Source organism: Pipistrellus kuhlii, unplaced genomic scaffold, assembly GCF_014108245.1.
Source record: "Pipistrellus kuhlii isolate mPipKuh1 unplaced genomic scaffold, mPipKuh1.p scaffold_m20_p_6, whole genome shotgun sequence".
NCBI classification, from domain to species: domain Eukaryota; kingdom Metazoa; phylum Chordata; class Mammalia; order Chiroptera; family Vespertilionidae; genus Pipistrellus; species Pipistrellus kuhlii.
The window spans coordinates 46,875,788-46,890,652 of record NW_023425562.1 but is presented as its reverse complement, the minus strand read 5'-3'; the positions used below and the strand labels follow the sequence as shown (position 1 = coordinate 46,890,652).

Genomic DNA, 14,865 nt, shown 5'->3' with positions numbered 1-14,865 from the left:
GGGAGGGTGTTTCCGCTGACCAGTGGAAAAGCTGGGACACAAACTCCACCGACCTCACCTATTCAGAATTCCTTACCTGTAAACACACATGTGAGTGACAGTCACACCTCCCAAGCACTAAGGAAGAATAGGAAATAAACCCGGAGAACTAACTGCAGCTGGGGAAGAAAAGAAGCCCCCACCCCCTGCCCTAACCCCTCCAAGATACCCCTGTTGGCTCAGTTCCCTCTGTGCCATTGAAGTGCCCTTCTCCCAAAATGCCCCAGACTGTGTGTTTGGCAACAAGAGGCTGCTGCTTTATCTAAATGCATTTTTTTTTAAGCCTGTGGACTGCCATCCCATGCCAAGGGGCCTGGGCCCTGGTTAATGATCTTTAATGTAAATGATTCTAGGCCCTGGTTAACGTTTAGCTTGGCTGGTCCCAGGCAGGTTGAACTCCGTGGTCCTTCCTGTGGTTTGCTCTTTGCCAGCCACCCGCCCACCTGTAGGAACTGGGCACAGCCAGTTCTCTTTGTGTGTGCTCTTTCTCGGGAAAGGGGGTGGGTGGTGCCAGCCAGATGAGGTGCAATCAAAAATACTGAGCAGACTGAGCAGCTGCAGAGCGTCCTGCGCGTGGAGGGCTCCGGGGTGGGTGGCTCTGAAATCCAGAGATGGCTTTTTCTGCTGAGCCTGCTTTCAAGGGGGCTGCTGATGAGAGTTCTATGCTGCGTGGTCATCGTGGCCACGTAGCAGGGGCCAGCTGCCTGGGTCTCTAGGTCACCTTGTCAACTATCTGTGTTCCCACCTTTTTGGTAGGATACCTCTTGGTGTTCCTCTGCGAAAGAAAAAGAGTGTGCAGATGGTCTCCCAGCTCTTAGGGTTGGAGGAGGTAGCCATTTGCTTCTAGCCTAAATATATAGTGGTGGTGACTTCCATGCATTCACACTAACACCTAAAAAAAGATACAAAATAGCTTTCATAGCCACAAAGATAAAAAATGTCCTTTTTTATGATTTTAAGAAACAATTTTTACAACAAGTTTGTAAAAATTCAGTGGCACTAGCCCTCAATCTCTCAGGTCTCCCTGGAGAATTACTCCTCCTGTTTAACTGGTGTCCACTGAAGTCTTCTTCTCTGCCCACCCCCACGTTAAGCAGAGTGACCCCAAAGAACCCCAAGGACATTCGCCTAACACACTTATAAGGCTCAGACATCCATCATACCTTTCCTCTTTCCCTGGCCTCCTTGTTCGTCCTGTTTTCATCACTGATGGCAAAGTGATCCTTGGGCAGCTTGCCTGTCCTTGTGGGAGGTGGACTGTGGGTGGGTGGGGTGTCACCCAGGGGTCACAAGGTGTCCACGTTGGCTTCGTTCCCAGACCAAGGTCTGCCTTACACACTTGGTTGGTTTGGCTGCCCGTTGTCAAATTTGATGTTTACTTTAGCATCCTGGGATGGGAAAGGTTAAGAATTATTTCTAACCCAAATTCTTTGGTTCTAGGAGATTAGTAAGTGTATACGTTATCTTTATCTATTGCCTTATAGAGTACTAACTAACTCATAATAGTTGAGGGGAGGGGGAAATATAATTTGGCTTCTTTGGTCACCCATAGCGATTTTATTTTCTGAAATAAATACCTGTTTGTATGGTCTAATAAAAGATTTTTAAAAAAATTATTTAATCCATGTGGAAACCTTACATTGCTATTGAAATCACATTTATCTATACATGCCATGGATTGCTTTAATCCTCCAATTTTGCCTTCTCTCTCCTTGGGGCCATTGTCAATGTTGGAGACATTTACTGTCCTTCAGTGGAGATCGACAGACAGGCAAGCTGCTCGGTGTCAGCACTTCCAAGGTTTGAGAGGCCTTGCCTTAGGGAATGCACAAAATTACAAATGCCATGCAAAATCGGAACTGGTTGGGTAGCAGATCCATCAGGAGTGAAAGTTGCTTTTGTTTTGTTTTGTTTCGTTTTGTTTTGCAGAAGTGTTCCATGTGGCCCTAGTTAATGGATAAATTAGTGGGTTATGCAGTGAAACATAGTATTAAGGTAGTAAATTATATTTCTTTCAAGGTCAGATTATTGGCAGAATGTCCTATCTATCTATATCTATATCTATATCTATATCTATATCTATATCTATATCTATATCTATATCTATATCTATATCTATCTATCTATCTATCTATCTATCTATCTATCTATCTATCTATCTATATATATAAAAGGGTAATATGCAAAGTGGCCCCTTAGGAGTTTGAACAGGAGACCTGGAGTTCCATTACTCTCTATGTCGTGGGCTGACCACCAGGGGGCGGTACGGAATGAAGGCTGCAGCTAGCAGCTGGGGAACGGAGGCTCTGGCTGTCAGCCTGAAGGAAGGCCCCAGCCAGCAGCAGAAGGCCCCAATCGGCTCTGATTGCAAGCCAGGCCTAGGGACCCTACCCATGCACAAATTTTGTGCACTAGGCCTCTGGTTTGATCATAATTTATTTAGTAGAAAGGTATTTGATAGTTCCTAGTATCATTGGCTTGAATGGAGGGTTCGTTTTCCTGGTGAAACAGGAAAAGCTCTCCATTTGTGGTGGGAATCCCTCTGGTAGCTGGCGAGGAGGCCTGGTTGTGGCCTAGGACAAGATAGGGATGTCCCTACTGCTGACCAACCTCGTGTGTTTTCCAAGACTCAAATGAAGGACTTGTGGAATTTTAGACCTAGAAGGCAGTCTTAGTTCAGTCTAGTACTTTCTCTTTTGAGATAAACTGTAGCCCGAAATGGTTAACTTTCCCTTTTTGATCATTCTGATGTGGTTTCTTCCTTATTTTAGATCTTAGGGCAATTTTTGCCTGCTCAGTGAATTCACTTTTCAGTGGATCAAGTGCAGACTTTTGACACCTTTTGTTGTCATCTTGCCTTGTACTTTGAAACTGTCAAGGTTAACTTTTAATGCTCTTCTAGATCCCTTAATTCTGTTAAACTGACTTCGGAAAGGGGCAGTGGAGTTTGCACCTTTGTGTCTTGCAGTTCCCACAGAAGTACCCGTAGAAGTACCCACAGAAGTACCCACAGAAGTACTCGCAGAAGTATGTTATAGGTTTTAGATCCGCAGGAAGTTGATTTGATTTAACTGACATACAAACTTAGCATAGCTGAACCAGTCTTAGCATCCAAAACTGGCTTCCAGGTTGTTGTTCTTTCTCCAGCGGCTTGTTATGCCATTGATAAGTGAGTTCTCTAAGGTGGTGGTTACTGGAGCTATAGATAAAAACTGACTCTCAGAGGTGTTTCATCTAATATTTGCATTTTTCTTGGGCTTAGGATACCTCAAGAAGCATCATTTTAGTTCTTTATGCTTGTTTTTGCTAAAATAGTTGTCCTTTGGTGAATTATAAATTCTAAGAAAGCCAAAATCACATCCTGGAACAGGAAAAAGACATTAGGGAAAGACAGGAAATCTGCATAACATATGGACTAGTTAGTGATCACATAGCAACCTTGACCCATTAATTTTGACACATGTATCACACTCATGTAAAATGTTAACAGGGAAAACCCATACGGAGTACATGGGAACTCTGTGCTATTTTGCAATAATTCCACAACTGTTCTAAAATAAAATGTTTATTTAAAAAAAAGAAAATTTTGCCATTTTGTTAAAAGGATATAGTAGTGGATTTTAATGCTTTCTTTTTCTTCGAAATAGGCCGCCATAAAGTTGAATTACTTGTTCACCTCTCAGCTTTCTGTTCAGCATAGCCACAAAGTGCCCCTTTTCAAAATGCTCCCAAATTGGTTTGAGCCATTACAAACCAATTATTATGTGATTTTATTGCCTGCCATCGTACTGACTCATGTCTAGGGGTACAGTTAAAAGACTACACCGAACTTTCAGGTTAAAAAGTTACATCAACAGGAAGTGTATTTTAAGGTGCCAGTTGAAACACTACCAGCTGGGAGTGCCACCAGCAATGCGCTAGTTAGACAAAGGGACATGTCCCTTTTTTGGTGGGCTTCCAAAGGCATCTGGGTGACAGATGCCAGCGTCTGTGAGGCCTGGTGTAATTCAATGCCTCTCAAACTGGAATAAGGAATTGTGGTTTCTGTGTTCGTAAAGCTACAAAATACACATGTGGGTGTATTGTATTTGATAAGTCACTAACATTGTTATTTTTGTGTTTGAACAGCCATGGATGTATTGTGGGAGAAATGAAGAAATTAGCAAGCCTTCTTAAAGTTCTATTTGAAATTGCTGGCAGTACCCTCAGGCCTTGGTCGCAGCTCCCCTCCCCTGTTGGCATGGGTCTTACCAGGAGGCAGTATGAAAGGCACTGAACTTGGCAATAGAAGAACTTGACTTTGAATCGGTTTGAGTGAATTACCTGGGCATACGAGTCATAAATGGGTATACGAGCCATCCTGAAATTTTGTTGTAAAAACAGGATGAAATAATTTAAGATGTATATAGCTCTTTAATAGCCTTTAATTCCCTCAAATTCTGTCCTTCTCTTTCATACCTGGTTTAAGGGTTGTAGCTCTTCAGGCTATAAACTCCCTTCCTGTACCAGGTTTTTAAAGCCAGAAAGAGACCTCATGGTGTATGGATAGACTGGAGACCCAGCAGGCGATGGCCTTCCTGTTACCTCTCCTTCCCTCTGCTCACAGTTGGCCAGGCTTACCCCCAGGGCAGTGTTACTCAGCGACCAGCAGCATCACCTGGGAGCTTGTTAGAGATGCAGAATCTTGGGTCCAGCCCCAGATGTACTGAGTCAGAGTCTTCTTTCAGTTGGACTCCCACTTCGTCATGCACAGTCGAGTTTGGGTATTGTGGTCTTATGGCCTCCTTCAGGAGGGGATGCAGCCATGGTTTATCAACAGTACCTTTCATACTGCCTCCTGGTAAGACCCATGCAGGTCCTTTCCAACAGTTGGGTTACTCCCAATCCCCTCTGGATGCACCCCTCTGGTCGCCTGACCCTGATTCATACCAACCTCCATCTGTGAGGGGCTCCACATGGATCTTCAGGGGCAGTATCTTTCCTGGTTAATGCCACCCTCATCCCCCTCATTCACAGCCTTCATCCTTCTGGATTTATCTCTGTGCCCTAGCTTTTATTTCATGACTGTTCACACTCATTTGTGTATTTATTCACTTTATTGTGTATTCTATCATTGATGTTAAGGGCCTTAAAATGCTTGCTCATGTGTATACCACCATGTAAGAGTTTTCATAATTGTTGTTAATAGCTCCATTTCTTTGCATTGCTGCTGCTGCTGTGTGTGTGTGTGGGGGGGGGGGGGGTAACTGATATAAGGCCTCAATGCATATTTAATTGGAAATTACTCAAATTATCCAAAAACTGAGTTGGCAAGCTAAAGTAATTATAAGTGATAAAATCATTGTACTAGTAATTAAATCTCTTACTACCGGATTCAGTATTTTCTGTCTCTCTTACATTTCAGTTTCGGAAGGTCAGTTTTTTTTAGGAAAGTCAAAATAATAATTTATCTAGATACAGTGTTGAGGTGTAGTACACTGGAATAAAGATTTTAGTTATAATCATATGTAGTGTTGTTTAATGTATAAGAATACGAGGGTTTTTTTTTTAAAGGTAGCTTATTATACTAAGAAACAGATGATCGTTCTAAACTATGTTAGCTGCACCCAAATTAGTAAATGTTAAAATAACGATGACTGGTGAAAACATTCTTCAAATTCTTTTTGCTTAAAATTAAATGAAATTCTCCATTTGGTAGTTGATCTCTCAGATAAATCAAGTCTTGCCAAACTCTTTGAGAATCAGACCCTAATAACTAGTGAATCAGACCCTAAAAACTTATAGTATTTGAGACATAACAGCTATGTACTGCAATTTATAGGGCATAATTAAGTAAAGAATTTTTTTCCAGTATTTAAAAAATGTGTACTAGTAAAACTTAGCCTGGCTTAAGTGAATCTAGCTTAAGCCAGTGGCTGAGAAAAACAAAAACATTTATTTTGCCTTTGGCGTATATATAACAGGTGCTTATTTGGAATACAAGGAGGATTGAGGCCCGTGACTTCAGGATGCATATGGTCTAATAGCTTGAAATTTCCAGGGGGCAGCGTTTCGTTCATGAGCTCACTCCAGCCAAATGAATCAGTAGGCACCTTAGATAAATGAAAATAACTTTACAGATATTTGATATTATATTAACTGACAACATGTCATGATGTATAGGAATTGCATTTTTTTGAGCTTTAGTTAGATTTTTAAAATCAGATTAAGAATTTCCCTCATGTTTGTACCATTAAACATTCATTCCACAAAGAGTTTCATAGGCATTATACATTTTTCTGAAAGCTTAAAAAAGAAAGTGCTTAAAGAAAAAAAAAAAAAAAAAGGCACCAGAAGAAAGATCAAATGTTTTGTAAGGTAAAATGAAACTCTCAAACTCTGAAATGTACTGAGTAGGATGAAGAAAGTAAAGGAAAGACTAGATTAAAAATGGAAAGTAGGAGCGACAGGAACTCAATGTTCTATCACATAGAATGTGTATTAGATGCAGATCGCCAATAGGTTGTGAGCAACTCCACAAGAGAAATTGGGTTGAGAGTTAGACTAATTGGATAAATATTATTTTATGAATAAGATATTCTAAGAAGATAGGCCATATGTAGTAATATAAAATCAATTTGTATCCTCTTTTATTATGACCTATGTGTGTTCCCTGCTTTTTAGATCATTAGTCCTCTTAATTAATTGCTAATGAACTGAGTGGTTTTATGGTCACCAAGCTAGCCACTCCTTCAACAATCCCGTGTCGGTAGGAGTGTGAGCAATAGAGCACTGAGCTAGCACTCCTCATAATCTGTTGTGTTCACAAATGACCAAAAGAATAACAGGGTTGAAAGGAGGATGAATATAGTTAGTCACCTGGCAAAAATATTTGGCCTTTCTCAACTTCATGGAAGCTATATTTAGGAGAAATGTTTTTGGTAAAAATATTTGAAAGTTTGTTTTATAATCATAAGTAGCTTGGGTTATTCTGACTGAAGGAGGGGTGCATTGAGAGGCAGGTCAGCTGACATGGACTGTGGGGTTTGCCAGTTGGGGGAGGGAATTGAGAGGATTGAGTTCATCAGTATAGAATAAGAATAGAAAACACGAAGGATAAAGAATCTTGACATTTCTGGTTTTCCCTTGGTTATATAGTGAGATTTATAGAGGGATGGTGGAATCCACCAGGAATTAAGAAAAAAAAGAAAAGAAAATTACTGTGAAAAATGTTTCCATACCCTTTTCCTGGTATTCAGGTAGAGAGTAGTTCTGTCCAGTTCTGGTCAATTCCCTCTCACTTCCTGTTTTACCAACAATTTGGCTTGTGTTCTCCTCAAAACTGCACTGCTTGAGTTCTCTGTGTATGTTCTGACTTTGATCCTCCAAACCTCCCATCCCAATGCAATTCTTTATGCTATGCCTCAGGTTCTCCTTCACTCTCTCTTTTTCTCTTTCTCAACCCTGCTTACTTGGTGAGATCAAGTTCAGACACCAGCTTCTGTATGAAGGCTTCCTTAATTCCTTTCATTCCTTGTGATTCTCACAGCAATTAAAGATGCCTCCCCGATGCATTGAGTGCAGGTTGAAACTTCCAGGTGAGGTGTGGCTTGGTAGAGCTCAGTAAAGTCAGTTTAAAGATGACAACAAGTTTCCCAGTCAGATGAAACCAGTTTACAATGTTTGTGATGCTGTGTTCTCATTGGGACACCACCTCCTGTCCTCAGACACAAGTCCTGGGGAACACACACACCTCGGCGGCAGACAGCTCCATCTTTGCCTGTCACAGTAACTTGGGTGTAGATAATAAGGCATTTGGGCTTAAGATGTGTGGGGAAAAATAATACAAAACAGCAGAGAGAGGCCAGGTGAGAGAAGAGACGAAGGGCAGGCTACAACACTGAAGTGACAGCAACTGGAGGCACTACCTGTGTGTGTTGGGGCAAAGGCCTGGGGATTGCCTCTCCTTGACTGCATTAGGATATGAACAGCACCAACAAGGCTGCAGGAAGCAATTGCATCCCCACCTGTGCATCTGCATCTGCATAGGCATCACATGGCACAGTACTGCCTGTGAGGGGAGTGTGGCTGGCCCTCCATGGTCCCCGCACTCCTCCCTGCACAAGAAAAGCCTCTTCAGGTGCCTCCCCTCCCCTTGTTCTCGGCGCTGGAAAACACTATAGATTTGCCATCTACTCCCTTCTCATTAAGCTTTAGCTTGCACTTGTTTGCAAAGAATGGAAATAGTTAGAAATATTCCTCCAGAAAATGAAATTTAAGTTCTTCAAAATATAATATGAGAATATCTAGAAATTTTAACTGTCCCAACCAGTTTATTTCTTAACGATACCAAGTAGTTGATGGCCATTAAACTTGGAAAACAGATATATTCCCCCTTTTAATGTTGACAGATGAAAACTAGAGTGCCAGGCAGAAACACGCTCCCCCCCCCCCCACACACACACACACACATACACACACACACAAAACAGCCCACCAAATAACCCATTTGAAAGATTTTTCTGGGGAATTGGAAGCATTGCTTGTTTATAGGCAGCATTGGGCCTCGAACATGAACTATAACTCATAGTTCTGGTATAGTATTCCCTCTGCCCCTAAGAATGGACCAAGTAAGTTAGGATAATGTGCATGTAGACTAGGGGTAGGGGTCATTGTGCCCATGATTGTTTGCTCTGGTGCAATAGAAATATATTAAGGTACAATATATTAAGTTGTTCAAGTTGCCCTTTGAACAACTCCAGGATTAGAGGCATGACCCCCACACAGTTGAAAACCTACTTATAACTTCTGACTTCCCCCCTTAACTAACAATAGTGTACTGTTGACCGGAAGCCTTACCCACAACATAAACAGTTAATTAACACATGCTTTATATGGTATACTAGAGGCCCAGTACTTGAAATTGTGCACGGATGGGATCTGGCCAGCCCAGCCCCAAACAGGTCTGATGGGATCTGGGCCTGGCGGAAGGTTGGCCAGCCAGCCCACCTGAATCAAGGCCCAATCATGGCTGGGCCTGCTGGGGGAAGGGGCCTTGGACAGTTGGCCAGCGGGCACTGCTGGGGGAAGGGTCAGGTAGCAATTGGGGGCAGGGCCAGCCATGGGGAAGGGCTTCAGGAAGTTGGCCAGCTGGCCCTGCCCCTATTGGGGTAGGGAGTGGTGATCAGGGATGGGACCAGCTGGGAGGAGGGGCTGCTGGCTGATCTGGGTGGGGGGACCCATCGGGGGCAGGACTGGCCATGGGGAGGGGCTGCAGAAGGTTGGCCAGCAGGCCCCGCTCCCTATTGGGGTAGGTGGCAATCAGGCAAGGGGCAGGCCCATTGAGGGCAGAGCTGGGCAGGGGGAAGGGCCTCAGAGGTTGTCTGGCCGACCCCTAATTGGCAAGTTTGCAGTGGGCGTCATAGCAATTGGTCATTATGGCGTTCCAGTTGCTGGCTTTTTATACATATAGATATATGCTGTGTCCTTACAGTAAAGTAAGCTAAAGAAATGTTATTAAAATAATCATAAGGAAGAGAAAATACATTTACAGTATTTATGGGGAAAATCTTCACATAAATGCGCCTACACAGTTCAAACCTGTGTTGTACAAGGGTGGGCTGTAGGGTTGCCAACCTTGTGCAGAACCAGCCAGTGGGTTCTAAGAGACTCGAGAGCTTATGAATTCCATGCCACCTTCGTAATACCTTTGTAATTTAGTAGCAGCAGTAACCATGTAATGTCTTTGGAGCACAGTCCCACACGTGAAGGAGAGTCTGACATCTGGCTGCTGTCAGGATCTGCGTATTATAAAACAGGACGATCATGTGAGGTGGGACTGTGCTCCTTCCCCAAGAAGGAGTGCTTGTAGCCTGACAGAACGGCGGTATTAGTTCCTCACTGATTTCATTAAATGGTTTCTACCATTGAAGAGTCCCAGATGTGATGGAGATTTAGCAGTAGTAGTTTATTTACTGAGATTCACTGGGGAAAATATTCAGGAACAACGTGAAAGAAATTAAATACAGAACATGTTCAAAGTTTCTTTCTGGTTTCAGTTCTTACAAGGACTTACAAATTGGAAGTATTTGCTTAGTTGGTTGGTGGTTTACAGGAGCCATAACTAAAATTTGTAGGTTGAACCTCTTTCTCTGCCTGTTATCAGAAGGTCTAAAAACGGAAACGTGAGCCCAAGCTCTTTCCCGACCATCAAGGTAATTCTGAATGAACAGAACATAAATAAATGTGATTCCAGCTGCGCGTCACCTTCAAGTTTCCCAGGCCCGGCAGGGACCTTATGAATCTGAAGTGCCCTGGAGTGAGGACTGAGGAAATAGCAGCTCTGCTTCGGGCCTCACACGCTTTTTTAACAAGGCCAGAGACGCTCGACCTGGGATAAGCAGATCCTCTTTATGTCCCTTCGGCATCAACTTCTAAGAGTTTCTATTTGAAGTAATCACGTTGACAAGGGCACTCATCCCCTCCCCAACTCCCCCCCCATAGTACCCGGAAGCTGTGGGTTCTGAGTGATTGTTGAACCCGGAAGTCGTGGGTTCTGGGTCATTGTGGCACCCGGAAGTTGTGGGTTCTGAGTCATTGTTAACCCGGAAGCCATGGGTTCTGACTCACTGAGGCACCCGGAAACTGTGGGTTCTAGGTGATAGCTTCTGATTACCTGAGAGTTCTGTAAAAACCTGTCCTGAAGTTGAGCCTCAAATGTGTTAGGCTGCATTTTTGCATCAGTAAGTTCACTGTTGTGGTATGGGAGAGAATCTTCGTTGACTTAAGGATCTGTGGCGCCTTTGGTTTGGAAGACTGAACTAGGCTGTTTTGATAACAGCAGTTTTTAATAGTAGGCCAAAGGTGCACTGCCTGCAGCATTGATTCTGGTGATAATTTTTTTCTAAACCTATGTGTGAATAGGATTTGCTTAAACTTGGCCTTTACTAGGGAAATGGGGATGGCTCTTCCTCATCCTGCCGCTGGCTTACCACCCCCTGCCAGCTAGTTCCATTGCTTAGTCGAATGGTGAATCTTAGAATTGTTATCTTATTTTTCTTTCTTGTTCTTTATAAAAATTCTAAACATTATAGAACATATCACCTAGAAAGGGAAAGCTATCTTCCTTATTAAAGAAGATAAAAAATCAAGGAATTAATGTGTGCATCATATGACATTAGAAAAAGAACAACTAAAAAGACAAAAAGTAAAAAGTGAAGGAGGAATTAATAGGCAACAAAGATAAAAGTTAAAATTAGTAAAAAAAAAAAAAAAGTAGGATTTAAAGCATAATTAACTCCAATAGGTAGGTATTTGAAAGAATCAATAAAATAAACTCCAATTCTAACAGGAAAAAAGAGGAAAAAAAAATTATAGGAATAAGAAAGGAGACAGGGAGGTTAACCAACTTTATAGGAAAATGATATAAGAAGCCTTATGACAACAAATTTGAAAACTTAGAGATGATGTTTTAATAAAATACAAATTACCAAAATTGATTCATGGAGCATGGCAAACTTGAAAAGGCCAGTCACAGTAGAAGAGGTAGGAAATGTGATTAAAAGTCACCATTGAAAAAGTCATCAGGACCCCATGGGGTTCCAGTTGAGTTTTAGCTAACCTTTAAAAAAAAAATCAGAAAATTTTTTCTAACCTTTAGAAAACAGAAACTTTTATCTAACCTTTAAAAAAACAGAAAATCTAACCTTTAAAAAAAGAGTCTTATTTATACTGTTCTAGGACATACGGAAGTATGAAAAGGTTCCTACCTTCATTTTATAAAACTAGCATAATTTTAATGCCTAATAAATTTTAAAACAAAGAATAGACCAATATTATTTATGAAAATAAATGCAAAAATTTAAAATAATTCACTAACAAATACACTCTTGAGTGCATCAAAAGCCAATGCACTATAATTAATACTTATTTTAGTAATACTAGAATGATTAGGTATTAGGAACTTTTTTCACCATCACCCATATTCATCACCAAAAGCAGTATAGGAATAAAAATAAAGTATACACACAAAAAGGCTATATAGTACCAAAAAAATCACTCAATAACCCTTACTTCCTGAAAGGCAAAACACTAAACAGTTATAATTAGGAATTATAAAAGGATATATGGTTTTATAATTATTTAACATTGTCTTAAAGGTTCTAGGAAATGCAGTAAAATTGTGAAATGTTTGTATGTCTAGAAAATCCAAGACCCTCTCCTAAAAAAACAACAAACACTAAAATTAATAGGAAAATTTATCAAGATAGCTGTTAAAAAATAGTCCCTACAAATCGTCATCTTTTCTCTGTTTTAAAAATGAGCGCCTGGAAATGGAAGTTAAATATTCCTTTTCTCAACAACAGCAAATGCCCTAGGAAAAAATTGAACAAATGTGGGACCTGTGTCCTTGTTAGTGAAAGACAGGAAATTAAAAAAATAGCAAAAATTAATATTATTAATTTTTATTAATAATAAAAATTATTCCAAAATTAATACATTTATTGCAATTCCATTTAGAATTCCCAAAGTAGTGGGGTTTTCTTTTTCTCTTATTTTGAACTGAATAGAATAATCCAAAAGTTTATATACAACAGTAAATGCATAGTGCTTGAGAAGAGCCCAGATGAATATGGAAAAGAAAATCAGTGAGGAAAAAGTTGACTTGCAGGTGATCATACCATGAAAAGAAAGTCTTTGTGACCAGATCAGTGTGTGATAAGTGGTTCAGTGAAACAGAATAGTGAATCCGGGACTGCATTTCCTTAAGAGGAGTTAATGTGTAGTAAAATGAACAGTTCTGTACTGTTGAGAAAATATTACATTATTTGTTGGATGATATTGGCCTAATCAACTTTTCAGAGGGGCGGGGAGGGGATGGATTTCTATCTTACATTATAATCAGAAATAAATCCCAGAATCTTCTGTGATGACAAGCAATTCAAATTTGCAAGAAAATTCAAACATCTACTTGTGTAATCTTGGGAGTGAGGGAGGACACACTTGGGAGGGTATTTATTAAAAAAAAAAAAAGTATAATAGACAAAGGGTTACTATTTATCATATTAATAACTTATGAATTGGCAAAACACACACACACACACACACACACACGTACACACAAGAAAACACGACTCAGGGAAAATGGACAAAGAACATGCAACTCAATTGAGAGCAAATGCAGACAGCCAGCAAACCTATGAAAAATAATTCACACTTGCTAGAAGAATGCAGATTTAAACAACAAGGAGACATTAAAGCCATCAGACTGGTAAAAATAGAAAATAACACGTCTTGCTAGCAAGGATTTAGTAGAAACAGTATTCTAATAATACTGAGGGAAACATGAATTACCATGCTTTATTTGGAAAGCAGACTGGTGATACATATTAAAATTAAACATTAATATACCTTTCTACTAAGCAGCCTTTCTCCCAGCTGTCTGTCTTCTAGAAATAAAAGTGTCTGTTGGCAAGGCCATATGTATAAGGATGTTTATTGTACCATTCCAGTGGCAAGATACTGAAAATGCAAATATTTGAACTGTGTCTCTTTATATAGCCATTGAACAAAAAAAGTTAGAGCTGTGTTAGAGTTAGCTTGGGAGGGTTCCCGTTGAGAAAGTGCTACATGAGAAGTAAGATGCAGAACAGTACAGCATCCGTTGTGAAACAAAGACACCGTCTCCCTGTGTCTGCCCATATGTGTGAATCTGTGCGCATGGAGAAAAAGATGAAAGCGCCCCTTCTCTAAGTTAAGAAGGACGAATGGAGGTTGGTGTGGATGATGGGGTGGGGGATATCTAAGCCTCCTCTTCTTTCTCTCAAATGTAAAACCCCACATGGTGTTAACTGCATTCCATATTTTTCTTGTGGAGACAGCTGCACAGCTCTGTGGTTTGAGGTTCAAAACCTTGGTTCCTTCTCCTAGACCTCTCATTCCCTTTTACCTCCTCATACCAGCCTGCACTTGTTTTGATGCCCTGTTTCCGTCTCGGCTTTTATGAGGATATTAATGATGCATATTTAAAATTCTTCTGTTTCCAGCTCTGTTTGCACACTCCCCTTACAAGTTCCCGCCCCTTGTTCACAGCCCTGTTTGTTTCTCATTTGGTGACTCTTGGTTGCATCTGGTCTTTGTATTGCTGACTTCCTGTTTGCCCCTTTCTCATCAGAGGAACCTGCCAATGTATCTGTCAGGTTGAGGCCATGTGTAGAGCATGGGTGGGATGGGCCAGCATTAGCCTATTATGTAGCTTCTGAATGTCCCTCCTTAGGTACCTGTCATCTTTAGGTACCTGCCTATACTTCCAGTCTTAGGAACACACTTCTGCTTTCACCTGCATGATGAAGGAGGAAGTGACCTTTCCTGATTAATCACCCCAATTGTTGCTTCCAGGTCTCCCCAAACACTTGTACCACTTGACTTGAGTTTCTGGAACCTAAAGAATACGTCCACCCGTGCAGTGGCTCTCTGCTGCACACACCAAGGCTCTGGTTTGTTTTTCTACCCTCCCCCCTATACCCATCCCGTTTCTGTTCACTGGTGATAGTCTTTCCTACTTCACCGGACTTTTGTGGGTGTGGTATTTCAATTCAAGCATGTCAGATTCACAGCCAGCAGTCTACCTGCTTTGTTTAAACATGCTTAATTCTATAATAGATGGAAGAGGCATGGAAGAAATGTACACTCGAAGGAACATAGACTATAAATTTCTCTAAGCCTTGGTTTTCTCATCTGTAGAGCAGGGATAGCAACAGTACCTATCACACAGGGTAATTGTGAAGATTAAAGTACATGATGCTCGCAAAGGGCTTAGAATAGTGCCTGCCATATACAGGCAGACCC

At 41.1% G+C, this 14,865-nt stretch overlaps 1 protein-coding gene across 4 annotated transcripts in view; it reads left to right on the top strand.

Annotated features, from left to right (window-relative positions):
- NEDD4L (NEDD4 like E3 ubiquitin protein ligase) overlaps positions 1-14,865 on the top strand; it is a 294,560-nt gene that overhangs the window by 117,529 nt on the left and 162,166 nt on the right. The gene's annotated exons all lie outside the window — the stretch shown is intronic.